This window comes from Amblyomma americanum, chromosome 2, assembly GCF_052857255.1.
Source record: "Amblyomma americanum isolate KBUSLIRL-KWMA chromosome 2, ASM5285725v1, whole genome shotgun sequence".
In the NCBI taxonomy this organism is placed as follows: Eukaryota; Metazoa; Arthropoda; class Arachnida; order Ixodida; family Ixodidae; genus Amblyomma; species Amblyomma americanum.
The window spans coordinates 60,336,055-60,349,722 of record NC_135498.1 but is presented as its reverse complement, the minus strand read 5'-3'; the positions used below and the strand labels follow the sequence as shown (position 1 = coordinate 60,349,722).

General features: G+C 49.0%; 1 long non-coding RNA gene across 1 annotated transcript in view; it reads right to left on the bottom strand.

The window, feature by feature from the left end:
• The window catches only part of LOC144118599 (uncharacterized), a 47,017-nt gene that overhangs the window by 25,859 nt on the left and 7,490 nt on the right, over positions 1-13,668 (bottom strand). The window contains exon 2 of the long non-coding RNA XR_013312065.1: positions 12,261-12,345. This is a non-coding gene — a long non-coding RNA (uncharacterized LOC144118599). The remainder of the gene's footprint in view (positions 1-12,260; positions 12,346-13,668) is intronic.

Here is a 13,668-nt window from a genome sequence, read left to right as displayed (position 1 = left end):
ACTTGGGCAATGCCTTGCAACAACAGCTTGACCTTGAGAGCATAAGGCGGAAGGTACAAGATGCACAAGGTGCGGATAAGCTGCAGCGAGGAAAGGAGCAGCATCGCGCGCACAAGCAGCTTGCTGTCACCAGAAACAGGATGCTACAGCTGCAGGCACTGTAGCGACACTGCTCAGACCTTTTAGAAACGCCCACCCGATAAAATGGGAAGAGAGGAGAGGAGGACGCGACACTCACCATCACCTTAGGGTAGTGCGCGGCATGACGTGTGCAGAAAAAAAAAGCAGGTACGAGATTGAAAATGTACTTCAGGGGGGGGGGGGGGGGGGGGGGTGTTGACCCTGAATCTTCTGCATCACTCACCAAGGGTTCCTGGTTGTTCGCTTTTGGTGCCATCCTTGGCCTGTGAAGATGGTAGCAGGAGTCCACGATAATTTTTCCGAATGATTAGAGAGCAGTTATGAAGGCGAATGCCCCTGCATACAGACGAGCGGCTGATATGTTCCGTGACTTCATTCCACCGGTGGCCTTCACTAGGCCTGACACGAGGTTTTACTCCTCGACACGGCGTCGTCACCTTCGCTTCGCAGTTAATATTTACGAATCACACTCTATCGGTAACTATAGCCCTACGAGTGTAACTGATTAGAAAAAAAACACCTATACCCTTCTCGACGATACGCTGCTAGTGGTACCCCCTTCCGATACGCATCAGCGGTCATGCATAAAGCAGAATTAATGACGATTGAAAAATAATTACACCGCAGTGTGCTTTTGTGAGTGCACATTTCTCATGGTGCAGTCCACAGTTGAGTTTCCCCTGGAAACGGCTATGGGAACGTCAATCAACCCACCGCGGTGGCTCAGTGGTTAGGGCGCTCGGCTACTGATCCGGAGTTCCCGGGTTCGAACCCGACCGCGGCGGCTGCGTTTTTATGGAGGAAAAACGCTAAGGCGCCCGTGTGCTGTGCGATGTCAGTGCACTTTAAAGATCCCCAGGTGGTCGAAATTATGCCGGAGCCCTCCACTACGGCACCTATTTCTCTTTCTTCGTTCACCCCCTCCTTCATCCTTTCCCTTACGGCGCGGTTCAGGTGTCCAACGATATATGAGACAGATACTGCGCCATTTCTTTTCCCTCCAAAAAAACCAATTATTATTATTATTATTACGTCAATCAAGGACAAAGCGTATTTCGAGCATTCTTCATCGACCCTGCGCGGACGTTTCCGCTTTGTTCCACAAGCTACACTCAACATAAAGGAGTAAAAAGCGACTAAGCTGTCGTGTGCCACACTCTCTTTTATAAAAAAAAAGAATTTGCTAGAGGACAGCTTACTCTCTTTTTACTCCCACATAGGCTACGCTCGCTCGAGAGTGCGTATATAGCTTCCTGTATGCATCTGAGAAATCCCCAGTATACGTCGCCATCATTGATTTATGTTTCTTTTTCTGTCCACTCTCTTGTTTGACCATGCGTGATAACGAAAAGCTGCGAGAAAAATCTGATCGCCTCCCTTCAGAGTGCCCTAGTTTATACCCGAGTTTAACGAAAATTAAGGAGCTATTAGCATATTTAACACTTACATATCACTGCGCGACCACACCACTGCAGACCTTCACTCAACCTGCATAGGTTGGTTTGAAGCTGAGATCGACCTCATGAAGTCCAAGTATCAAAACTATAGAAAGGTAGAGGACTGTTAACACACCACAAGCCGTTAATTATTAAATCCGCGAACATAAGGTATTCGATGCGCGAAGCTTACATTTACGACGGCATAGCCAGCTGACAGAGCCGGAAGAGAGACCAGGGCAAGCACCGTGCTTTCCTAGCGTCCGTCGTAACTTCAGAGTGAAAAATGAACGCTCCCCTTTGAGCACCAGTGTAAATGACCGCTTTACTGGTGGCGCCCCCTTCGAATGTGTGGCTGCCTACACGCGCGTCCCTTGTCACCGCGGGCGCTTGCACGGGACAAAGGGCTCCCGACTGCGCGCTGCCTCGCGCCGTTATTAAAGATGGGCGAGAGCGCGATACAAGAGTATAGTAGAATGGAGACTGAAGGGGGGGGGGGGGGGTAGACACGTGCAATCGTCGCGGCGACGTGTTGGATGAAACGCCGGCCGTTACCGGATGCGGGATATTTGTCATGAAAGCGACGAAGCCGCGCGGGTATCCAACAGGACTGGCACTGTTTCCATTAAAGCGCGCTCAGAATTAGTCCGCCAACCGGCGAATGAACAATTCCTGGCCTCCGCTACGCGATTCTTCAGAAAGATACGAGATGGTGCATAAGACAAGACAGCGTGGTTATTACCTGAAAAGCCGGATTGACTGCAAAGTTGATGCTTGTTCGCAGGAGAAAATAAAGAAGACAAAGTGCGATTCGCTGGACGAGAACGAACCGTATGGCGTATGCAAATGTCGAACTCGAGTTGAACGTCATTTGCAAACGTCAAAGGCTGGTACACGGCCCTAGTGAGAATATGGTACAGGAAAAAGAAGAAAGAAGCGTCTCTATATTGCCGAGTAAACTACAAGCTTGAGACGAGCAATTTTTTCTAGTCACAGAGCAGCTTCATAACATGAGGCGAGAATTTCATAAAATATACTGGTACGACTCAGCGGCGGCTTTTTCTAGCGCTTACTTCAGCTCCACAGCTATATTTAATTTTACAGTCCTCGTATCGGACAGTCGCGTCACAAATTCGCGCATACTTTCTGCTGGACGGACGAGTTTAAGGTCTCCTTTTCACGAGCACGTGCAGGGCGTCTGCAAGATGTTCTTATTTGCGAGTTACAACACTTTTTTAATGTCTACCAGAAAATGTAAAATCCTCAATCGCAATTTCAACCGACTAAACGTCGCCAAAAACAAAACCTTGGAGTTTTTCATACAATCTATGTCGAAGAGAGCTTACATACATGTGCCCGAGGTGCCAAGCTTGCAAAACTTCTCTCCAAGCATTCAGTTCAGCCATTAAATGACGGCAGCATCACCTACCTCCGAGGCCCGACGACTACCAGCAGCATCGACGTGACATTTGTCACAAGTTCATTCGCCCACAACTTTGGCTGGTGCACTGATTTGGAGACACGTGGAAGCGACCATTACCCAATCCTCATATCGGCTTTCCATGCGCAGAGGAACCCAAAGAAATTCCTTATAAAATCTACAGACTGGGACGCATACAAGGACGCTGTAAGCAGAGGAGTTACTGCGGCTACTCGCAATGAGGAATTAGCATCGACAATTGCGTATTGCCTGAGGGCGAGTACACAACTTACAGCTAAAAATGATAACCTACCTTCAAATGATGACACATTCCAAAGGCTTTGCGCTATACGCAGGCGAGCTGAAAGGAAAGCTCTGCGCACAAAAAGCCTCGATGACCTACGTGCATGCCGACGGGCACAACGTCACATTCGACGCTACATGGATAAACTCAGTCGGCAAAAGTGGCGTGACTTTTGTTCTACGCTGGATGTGCGCAAACCAGTAACCAATATTTGGCGGATAGTTAGAGGTATGCGCACGCCACTTCAACAACTCCACCCCTTCGCTGCACTCTCCCTTCACGAACAAAAATCTATAAAAGAAGTCTCAGAAGAATACTGCAAGCTGCTATCGGCAGGGTCAGGGCATTCGACACTCTCCGAAAATGGTCAAACAGGCATCCCAAAGGCGGCAGTGCCAGCGTTAGACCTGCCTTTCACAATGGAAGAACTATCCACAGCTATCGCGGAGACAAACAGGCACACGTCTCCGGGTCATGATGAGGTGACCTATGACGCCTTTGCAAAGCTACCCCACACCTCCCGTCTTCGACTCCTGGAGTATTACAATTCTTCCTGGATGGCTGGTGAGGTCCCCACGGAATGGAAGCTGGCGAAAATCGTGCCCGTTTTGAAACCCTGTAAGCAGCCAACAAGCTACGCATCATTCCGGCCCATTGCCCTACTGAGCTGCGTAGGTGAGCTCATGGAGCACATGATCTGCAAGCGCATAACTTGGTTCCTAGAAAGCCGAAATGAGTTCCCCCAACAAATGAACGGGTTCCGTCAAAACAGGTCTGCGACTGACAATATCATCGCCCTCGTCTCATCAATAGAGGAGTACCTTCATGCTGGGTACATCCCAACAGCCGTTTTCCTAGACATCAAGGCCGCTTTTGACTCCGTCTTTCACCATGCAATTCTCGCAGCCTTTGGCAGTCTTGGCCTTGGAGGAAGGCTATACAAGTGGATTGGGCATTATTTAAAAGAACGACAAATTTTTATTACCACTCCAAACGGTCCAACACGCTTACACGCAGTGGAGAGGGGCGTACCACAGGGAGCGATGCTCACCCCTCTCCTGTTCAATATTGTCCTTATTCACATAAAAAGACACCTTACGCGAGGGGTCCGCATAACAATTTATGCTGATGATATCTGCATCTGGACCGCGTCACGTTCGCGCTATATTACCCAGCAACGTCTTCAGAGAGCACTATTGCACATTTCGATGTACCTGGCTTCCAGAGGTCTTCGTCTCTCGCCAGAAAAGAGTGTTGCAATGGCGTTTACAAGAAAAACTATGACCCGATATCCGCTGCTCCTAGGCGGACGATCGCTGCCATATGTACGATCTCAGTGATTCCTGGGTGTTGTAATCGACTATAATCTGTCATGGTCACCTCAGATCAAAAAACTCCGTGCGAGGATTACTGCAGCATCGCAAGTGTTTAGGTTCATGGCGGGAACAAGGTGGGGTAGCAACTGCCGATCAATGCTTCTGCTTGAAAAAGCCTACGTTGAAGGAACCTTGCGCTACTGTCTACCAGTGCTTCAAAGATTATCTACATCAAGCAATAAGACTCTCAATGCCGCACAGAACAACTGCCTGCGAATATGTCTTGGCCTCCCAAAGGGTTCCTCTGCATCAGGAACAGTAGCGGAGGCAGGATGTCGCCACTAGAGGTAATTGCCGCCCAGGAAACTATGCGTACCCATCTCCGCCATGTCCTGCAAGGGAAGAAGCACTTCCTACACCGTGTCCACCTAACTCACAGCAACTCTAGCTTTGGCCAGGCAGTGCAGCTCCTGCCCCTTCCTACTATTAATCAGCCTCAGAAACTACTACCTCTGGCCTTTCCTCCATGGACACTCTCTCCTCTAAAGGTGAAGAAGTCTGTTCCAGGTGTGAATGCAAAGAGCCGCATGCCACAGGCAGCACTTCTGCAAGCTACTCTCGCCTACTTAATCGAAGAATATACGCAGCACACCCATATCTTCACCGATGGTTCAACTACTAAAGAAACTTCTTCTTGTGGCCTTTATGTGCCCTCAACAGGCCATGCCCTTTCTTACCGGCTGCAGCGGAGGACCTCCTCTACAACAGCTGAGCTTCACGGCATTAAGGAAGCTGTTTCTTACATCCTGCGCCGAACCGCCGGCCGTTGGGTTATTTTCACCGATTCAAAAGCATCTCTGCAGATCCTGGCCAACCTGCTGAAGAAAACGAATCACCAGCCAGTTTCCCTGGACATTGGGTATAGCCATCATTTAGCTATTGCCGCAGGCCACTGCATAACATTTCAGTGGGTACCTGCTCACTGTGGCATTATGGCTAATGAAAAAGCAGATGAAGCGGCCCGTAACGGCCATCAACATCAGAGATACATTCGAAGTTTTCTCACGAAATCTGATGCGTCCCAAATGGCTAAACGTTTTGCGTACGAAGAAACGTATCGGCTTTGGAGTTTGCCGACACATCAGTACCAATTCCTTCACTCAATCGACCCACATCTTAGATCAAGACTCTCACCCAGAATTCCTCGACAACTCGAAACACTTTATCACCGACTTCGTCTGAATGCTGCATATACAAATGGCCTGCGATACCGTTTTGGACAAATGAACAGTCCGCATTGTGACAACTGTGCTTCGATAGAAACTGTGGAACATATCCTGCTTGAGTGCCCTGCGTATGCTAACGAGCGTGCGTACTATGAACATTGCATGCAGAACCTCTGCCCAGTGCCCCTAACAATGGACAAAGTTTTAGGCCCCTTAGCCTGCTTCAGGCAACAGAGACTTGCAATGAACTTTCTTTTTACATATTTAAAAGACATTGGACATCTCGATAAGCTCTAAATTCACTTGCAGGTTACCTTCATGCATTCTTCTTGCAGTGAACTTTGTCAGCCCATTCGTCGGACTATGCACTCCATCATTCCATAGGTTACATCAATACTCTCCACTGCATCCTTAGTACCCATTTCATGGCTGCATTTTATCTTCTTTTTTTTTCCACCTCTTTTACGCTGCTCTCCTTCAGTCTTTATCTCCCAAATTCCCCTCCCTACGCAGAGTAGCATGCCAGCGATATTGAAACGCCGGCTAAATTCTCTGTTTGTTCATTAAAGAGTCTCTCTCTCTCCCTCTCGAGCTTAGAACAGTGCTCTCACACTGCTACTGTTACCTCAGGAGCCGAAGGCGTGGCTGTGCGGGGATCGCTGTTTTACTTACGTCATTCACTGCAGCATAGCAATGCCTCCTACACTACACAGCAAAATTATTTTCCCTTTTGTTTTATTTTTTCCCACAACAAAGTGATTAGGCTAGAGCTAACTTTATATTGCGCCTGACTCGTTACTTCTAACCTTCATTACTGCAGGACGTTCGACGCTGTTTCACTTGCGTACAGGTTTCGCCACCGCTTGTTTCTAAGGTAAGTCGTTTCAAAGGCATTAATCCCGAGCGGTACTACCACCCGACTGCGCCAATATTCGACAAATTCCGTCCGGCGCATCCTTCCCCTCTTTATCTGAAGAATGTTGTTTCCAGAACAAATTAGTCCATCGCCTTTCGCAGCCCTTCACCCCAGCCCCTCTTCACATCTCCCCGAGTTCCCAGTGTTTGCGCAGACAGCGATTTTCCTGGCATCCGCGGTCGGTGTCGTGTCTCACAACGTTGTTCCAATAACCGAGACAAGTCCTCAAAGCCTCACTGCGTGCTTCTCACAACCCTCCTAAATGTTCATTCAGTTCCTTAGTTTTTCTAACTTTGTCCTGCTTTTGTCCCCATGACTCTCGACTCTAATAACCCGTCGAGGCGGCCACAGCCGTAGAGGCTGCCGGCGCCCCGGCCCCGATCGATGCGCCTGGCCACACACACGCGACACTCATGCAGCGGCCGCAGCACTCCAAGAATTACATCTGGAACAGTTCAAAGCGGGAGACTGCATGTACGGGACTTTTCAGCTTTTAAACAGCGTGTCGTTGAAGACGACGTGACGGAATTGGAGGTGTAGCGAGGCGAATATCCATGCAATTTCTCGCCTATAGACACCATCTGGCTTAAACTTGCTCACCTTTCAAGAATGAGGGAAAAGGAGTGGAACGATATTTTTCATTCTGTGAGCGTCTACGTAGCAATGATTTCAATTTTTGAAAGCCGTCAGAGCGGTCTACGTGTTGAAATCGTACTGAGGTTAGGGACTAGATGATGTCAGGATGGCGCGAAAGGAACAAGGACGAGAGAGGCACAAGAACACAACCGAACAGTTCTTGTGCCTCTCTCGTCCTTCTCCCTTTCGCGCCGTCCTGACATCTACGGCTTTGAACCAACTAGCCCAAACCAAAGTACCTCTTATTAGGAACTAGTCGGGTCTACTACCATATTAAGGCTACGTACGTTATGGGATCTTGAGGCTTTTAGAAGAATAGAAGAAGCGGCCCGGAACAGAGTTCTTTTTAGTGCCTGTGGTTCTTTATCTTTCAAAGCTTTTTTTCTTTGTATTTCGGCACCGCAAAATTAGTCTGCTAATGACAGCGAGAGGTAACACCGAAGTGTTCTAGTACGTGTGTCGAGGCCTTGCACTTATAACGCAATTGTTAGGAACGAGTTGCACACACATAAAAGACGAAGACAGCAAAACGATGAATACGGAAAGAGCCCTCCTTCCATCTTCATCGTTTACCTGTGTTCGTCTGTTAGGTGCGCGTAACTCGTTCCAAACAAAAGCCACGCACCAACTCGCCCAGCAACAACTTCTGAACACATAACGCTGTCGTATCCTAGCGTTACACTGCTTATGCATTGTTCTAAACCTATATAATCTCACGCCGTTTCAGATTCGCCCGTAGAACAAGACAACATGATGAAGCTGCTGTCTCTAGCAAGAGGATTACAGCCATCTAACCAACTGGCTATAACTTTTATTGTAACTAACATTTTCTGCCACTTTTGTGCTTTTTCTTAAATGCGCCCTTGCCAAAAAGGTGCAAAGACGTTTCGGTGAAAGAAACCATTCTCTTTAAACCTCATGTACAAGTCAGTGAGAATACATAGTATATGGTTATATGTGGCTTTTCAAAACAATTTCTAGCGTGCACTACACTAAGTGACGGCATACAAAAACGAACACGTAGCGTTAGGGAAGCGTTACAATCTTTACGCCAACCACAAAACGCGTTCGAGCAATGAGAACCAAGTTCCTCTACGCGCTGTTTGTTAAAGTGAAAAAAAAAACTCCTTGATTTAAAGGATAGCTTTCTAGAGGCGATCGGAAGATACAGGACTCAATGCGATTTTATTGATACTTTTACTGCAACTGTGCGATATGAGCAATGCCGGAACTTAAGGTACACCGGTCAGCCGGTCTGCAGCGTATCTAACAGCATTTAGAAGAAAGAACGCGGGTAATCACAGCGCACACGCAGAAAGCGATTCAGTTTGCTTCAAGTTCACCTTATTTTTAAAGAGTTTCGGACGTCTTGAGGCGAGCAGAAACGAAATACTGCGACCACAAAATTTGCGAAAACACTCTATACTGGATACACTGCATCTGCCGATCTACTGAATACCGATCACCAACAGCAAGAAAACACGGCAGAAAATGTAAAACATATGAAAGAGAGATATAGAAAGCCAGTGACGGAGACAAGAAGACAAGTCTCCTCACAGGCAATATCGTTTTTCGCGCTTCTATTTTTTTTAAAATAAGTGTTGTGGGTTTTTCTGTTGCCTGTATATTTATACTGCAGTGTCTCTTATCAATTTTGCGAATGATTTTCGTTTTCTAGTTATAAGCTGTGTTGTATTTTTTATGGTACGACAGTTCGGGCGTAACGGTGCCATATTTGTTTTTTGTTTAGATGTTAGGAATATCTCTTTTTTCTTTGTGATCAGGTTTGCTACCGTAAAGCATGCTGTTCTTTTCTTGTAAAGTGATTTTTTTTATTAATAATTGGTTTTTTGGGGGAAAGGAAATGGCGCAGTATCTGTCTCATATATCGTTGGACACCTGAACCGCGCCGTAAGGGAAGGGATAAAGGAGGGAGTGAAAGCAGAAAGGAAGGAAGAGGTGCCGTAGTGGAGGGCTCCGGAATAATTTCGACCACCTGGGGATCTTTAACGTGCACTGACATCGCACAGCACACGGGCGCCTTAGCGTTTTTCCTCCCTAAAAACGCAGCCGCCGCGGTCGGGTTCGAACCCGGGAACTCCGGATCAGTAGTCGAGCGCCCTAACCACTGAGCCACCGCGGCGGGGCGATTTTTTTATTGTAAATGTGATTTGCCGTTTAGTCACCAGTGTCCATAAGTGTAAGCCGGTGTGTAGGCCTCCTCAGGAGGCATGCTTTGTCTGCCTCCATTTGCCTCTCCCCGGGGGCGTATTGTAATTAAGGCCGAATAAACTTTTCGAACTGTCAAACTATTCACTCTCGTGTACTCTACTCCTAAGTTGGTTTTCCATGGAGTCGACACGCCGCCGAGCCTCCTGAATGCAACTTCCATTCGCGCAAATTGCTCGCGAAGAGTCGCATACGCACCTCACGCTTTCAATGCATCACGCCGCTTCTGAGCCGCACATCTGATAACGGAAACGAAGCGTCAGCGAACGCGCTCCACCGCAGAACCGGCGCCCACGGGTTCTGCAGCTTGCAATTCCAATTACATTCTTGCCAGCAGATGGCGACCGCGAACAAAGCGCCGGAATAAGTAGGCATGACAGTGCGAGAGAAAGGAGAGTAAGGAACGTCTGCTCCTGCAGCCCAATGTGAAAAAGGAAAAGCGCGGCTGCTTTCATTCCAGAACCGTTGCAATGCTCCGCCGACTTTAATGGAACAGAACGCGCGTCGCACAATGAGCACTCCCGAAAGCAGACACGCATGCGCAAACACAAAAGTCGAGTATCAGTTTGCAAACAAAAGAGCTTCTGCATATTCTCGGCGTTCTCCTCCCGACATAAAACGGGGCGCGGCACAGATAGAAAGACAGAAAGGGAGCGATTCGTCTATACGCAACTCTTACGAAACTATAGAGCACTCACAGCGCCACCGCTGCTGAGGCGCCATGTAGTCTGAGTACGAATCTGCCTGCCGATATGGGAACGAAAGGGAATACGGAGCACGCAAGGTCAGGAATGCAGGAATTGTAAAAAGGGAAGATAGTTTCGCCCCCGCCGCGGTGGCTCAGTGGTTAGGGCGCTCGGCTACTGATCCGGAGTTCCCGGGTTAGAACCCGACCGCGGCGGGTGCGTTTTTATGGAGGCAAAACGCTAAGGCGCCCGTGTGCTGTGCGATGTCAGTGCACGTTAAAGATCCCCAGGTGGTCGAAATTATTCCGGAGCCCTCCACTACGGCACCTTTCTTCCTTTCTTCTTTCACTCCCTCCCTTATCCCTTCCCTTACGGCGCGGTTCAGGTGTCCGCCGATATATGAGACAGATACTGCGCCATTTCCTTTCCCCCAAAACCAATTATTATTATTATTATTATATTCTTGGCGTTCTCCTCCCGACATAAAACGGGGCGCGGCACAGATAGAAAGGCAGAAAGGGAGCGATTCGTCTATACGCAACTCTTACGAAACTATAGAGCACTCACAGCGCCACCGCTGCTGAGGCGCCATGTAGAGTCTGAGTACGAATCTGCCTGCCGATATGGGAACGAAAGGGAATACGGAGCACGCAAGGTTAGGAATGCAGGAATTGTAAAAAGGGAAGATAGTTTCGCATGGACGCGCCTCAACACAGCTGGGGGATGCGACGGAAGGCCGCTGGGGTTAAAAATTTGGCTCTGTTCCAGAAGCAAAACCTTTCACCGCTCTTCCGCCGCCGTTCTCCCTATGCTGTCGACCCATCTCCTTCTCTCTAGCCGCTGTTCTGCTTTCCGCTCTCAGCTAAGATATAAGTAAGAACGTTATACTGCCATATTTCGTTTTGTGGCACCTCAAAATTACAAGCGAGAACGATTCACCGAACTCAAGGAACAGTAAAAAGCGGGCGGCGACAGTGGGAAATAGGCAGGTGAGAACAAAAACTTGAGGGGACGCTTAAGCTTCTCCTTAATGGTTTGACGCGATAACGTAAACGAGTCCCTTCAGCGGCGTGGGGTCATCTTTGCGTGTTACTTCACAGGCACGGTCATTCTCTACAATTACATTCATAGACCGCTGGGAGTCCTCATACCGCTCCTGGAGCAGTGGTGCAGCGGTTACGCAATGCGCCACTGCCCTGCGATGGCAGGTGGGTGTTGAAAACACAGCGACCGGTGGGCCTTGTGAGACCCAGGTTGCTGTTCCCGCGACACCTCCTGCGACCAATCAATAAGTTAACTGCCACTTGCCACGTTCGACATGTTATCAAGCGTTTTCGGACCTACTACACGAAACCGCCTCCTGAATGGACGCATACTAAAAAAAAACGCTGTTTCAGACAATAGCAAGCCTATAAGCAGGGCATCGAGAGATGGGTGACAGGGGAGGATATTTTCGACGTGGAGCTCACGAGTGCAGTAGAAAGGGCGTGCGCTTCGGCCGGAGTGAAACTAAAAAAAAAGGGGGGGAAAAAGGAACAACCGCGAGCCAAATAGGGAGAGTGGGAAAAAGCGGGCAGCCAGCGGAGGGAAGAAGTTACATACGAAGCGGACGAATCGTAGCCGTTTTGCATGAGAGCAGGCGCTTCATGCAGAATTGATGGTGGCCGTGAAATGGGTTATCCAGCTTGTGAAAAAAAAAAGATCTGAAAAGGGGGAGAAGGTCATGGCAGGGCTTTGAGCCTCGATCGGGAAATGGGGTGGCCGCGCCACCTGCACGTACTGGGGGCAGTTTCGGTCGTTCCCGCACGCACGCCCTGCGCGTCCTCCATTGGCCATAGTTTACGGTGGCGGAGAACAGAGGGTGCGTGGCTGCATGTCTGTGGGGGAAAAAGGGAGGGAAAAGAGGACGAAGAAAAAAGAAAGATGCAATGGAAGCAGCGGCCACGTTACCTTCGTAAAGCCGCCGAAGTTGGTGTACCAAAAATAAGCTGCAACGGGCCCTTTGCTTTGCTGGCTTGGATCCCAATCTGAATACCTGTAAACGAAACGTGCGAACGGGACAGAAAAGGGATTACAGAGCACGAAGGACATGTTCTCTGATTCATCTGCTATTTATGCATACTATACGTACAGAGTGAAGTGGGGCTTTTTATTCCGTGCTTTAATGAAGCATAAGCACAAATAAGCACCGGAACAACGCTGAAGGCTCGAACACATATCAAAATGGCAATTTCACAAGAAACTGAGGAGGTGCATAGAAGCAACGCAAAGCCGTCATTTTTCGCAACAATATAAGTCTCTGGTGATCCGCCAAAAAGTAAGCAAAGAAAGTGACCGATTTTGCGCGCTATAAAGTCAAAAAAAAAAAAACAAGCGGCGACACAAATATGCCGCTATAAGCGGCGCGCCACTGATGCGCAAAAAGTCGAACCGACATTACGACCTAGAACTGCGTCGCAAAAGTGCGGCATCAGCACTGTGCTCGAAGAGTTTCCCTTGCGCGCGTGTATATACTTGCCTATCGCACATCATCGCGCAACAGTGAACAGCGTAGTGGTGTAGGTTCATCGGGCGGTACTCGAACTATACGAGAGAAACAGAGGGCCGAGAGTGAAAGCCGGACATGGAGTAAACAGGAGTAACAAACACTGCGTCAGCGAGAACAGCCCGAAAAGACGACAGCTTCCCCGCGCATTGTTCGGTTCGAGCTACTTTTCGCCCTAGCGGTTCACCCTCCACTTCCTCTTTCTCCCCATCGCCTCCGGCGTCGCCGAGTCACGGAGCTGACCCCGTTCCTCGTCGTCCAGACAGCCGAGATCGAAGCGAAATCACGGTCCATACGGGGAGTTGTATGGGAGTAGGCGAACAGAGCCAGACGTGTATTACACAACTACGGACGAAGCTATGGGAGATGAACGAGGCTGTAGGTGATCGAAGGCAGCCGAGGACACGGGGCCGCTCAAGCGATGGAATAAAGAGGGGGAGAGAGGCTGCAAGCGCTACATCCTCGCCTGGTTTCCAGTTACAACGAGAAAGTTGTACAAAGGAAGGCTGTAGCAGCTGTAGCAAGGCAGTTTTTCCTATACACACTTTCAAATACACACTTTCCAGCCATTTCACTCCAAAGAAGACGAGCACCAGGGCAGGGGAAAGCGTGTTCTCATTGGAAACCGGTGGGCAGTTGGTGGCACCGCGGACCAATGCCGCACCTGCAGCATATGAGGTGGATGCTCAGACCAATAGGACATCGTTGCGGAAGTAGGAAGGGCTGAACTCCGACTGATACTCGGCTCCAAGCTTGGGTACCGCGATTATCCAAGCCTACGTGGAATAATCAGTGGCGACTTCAACGCGGCAG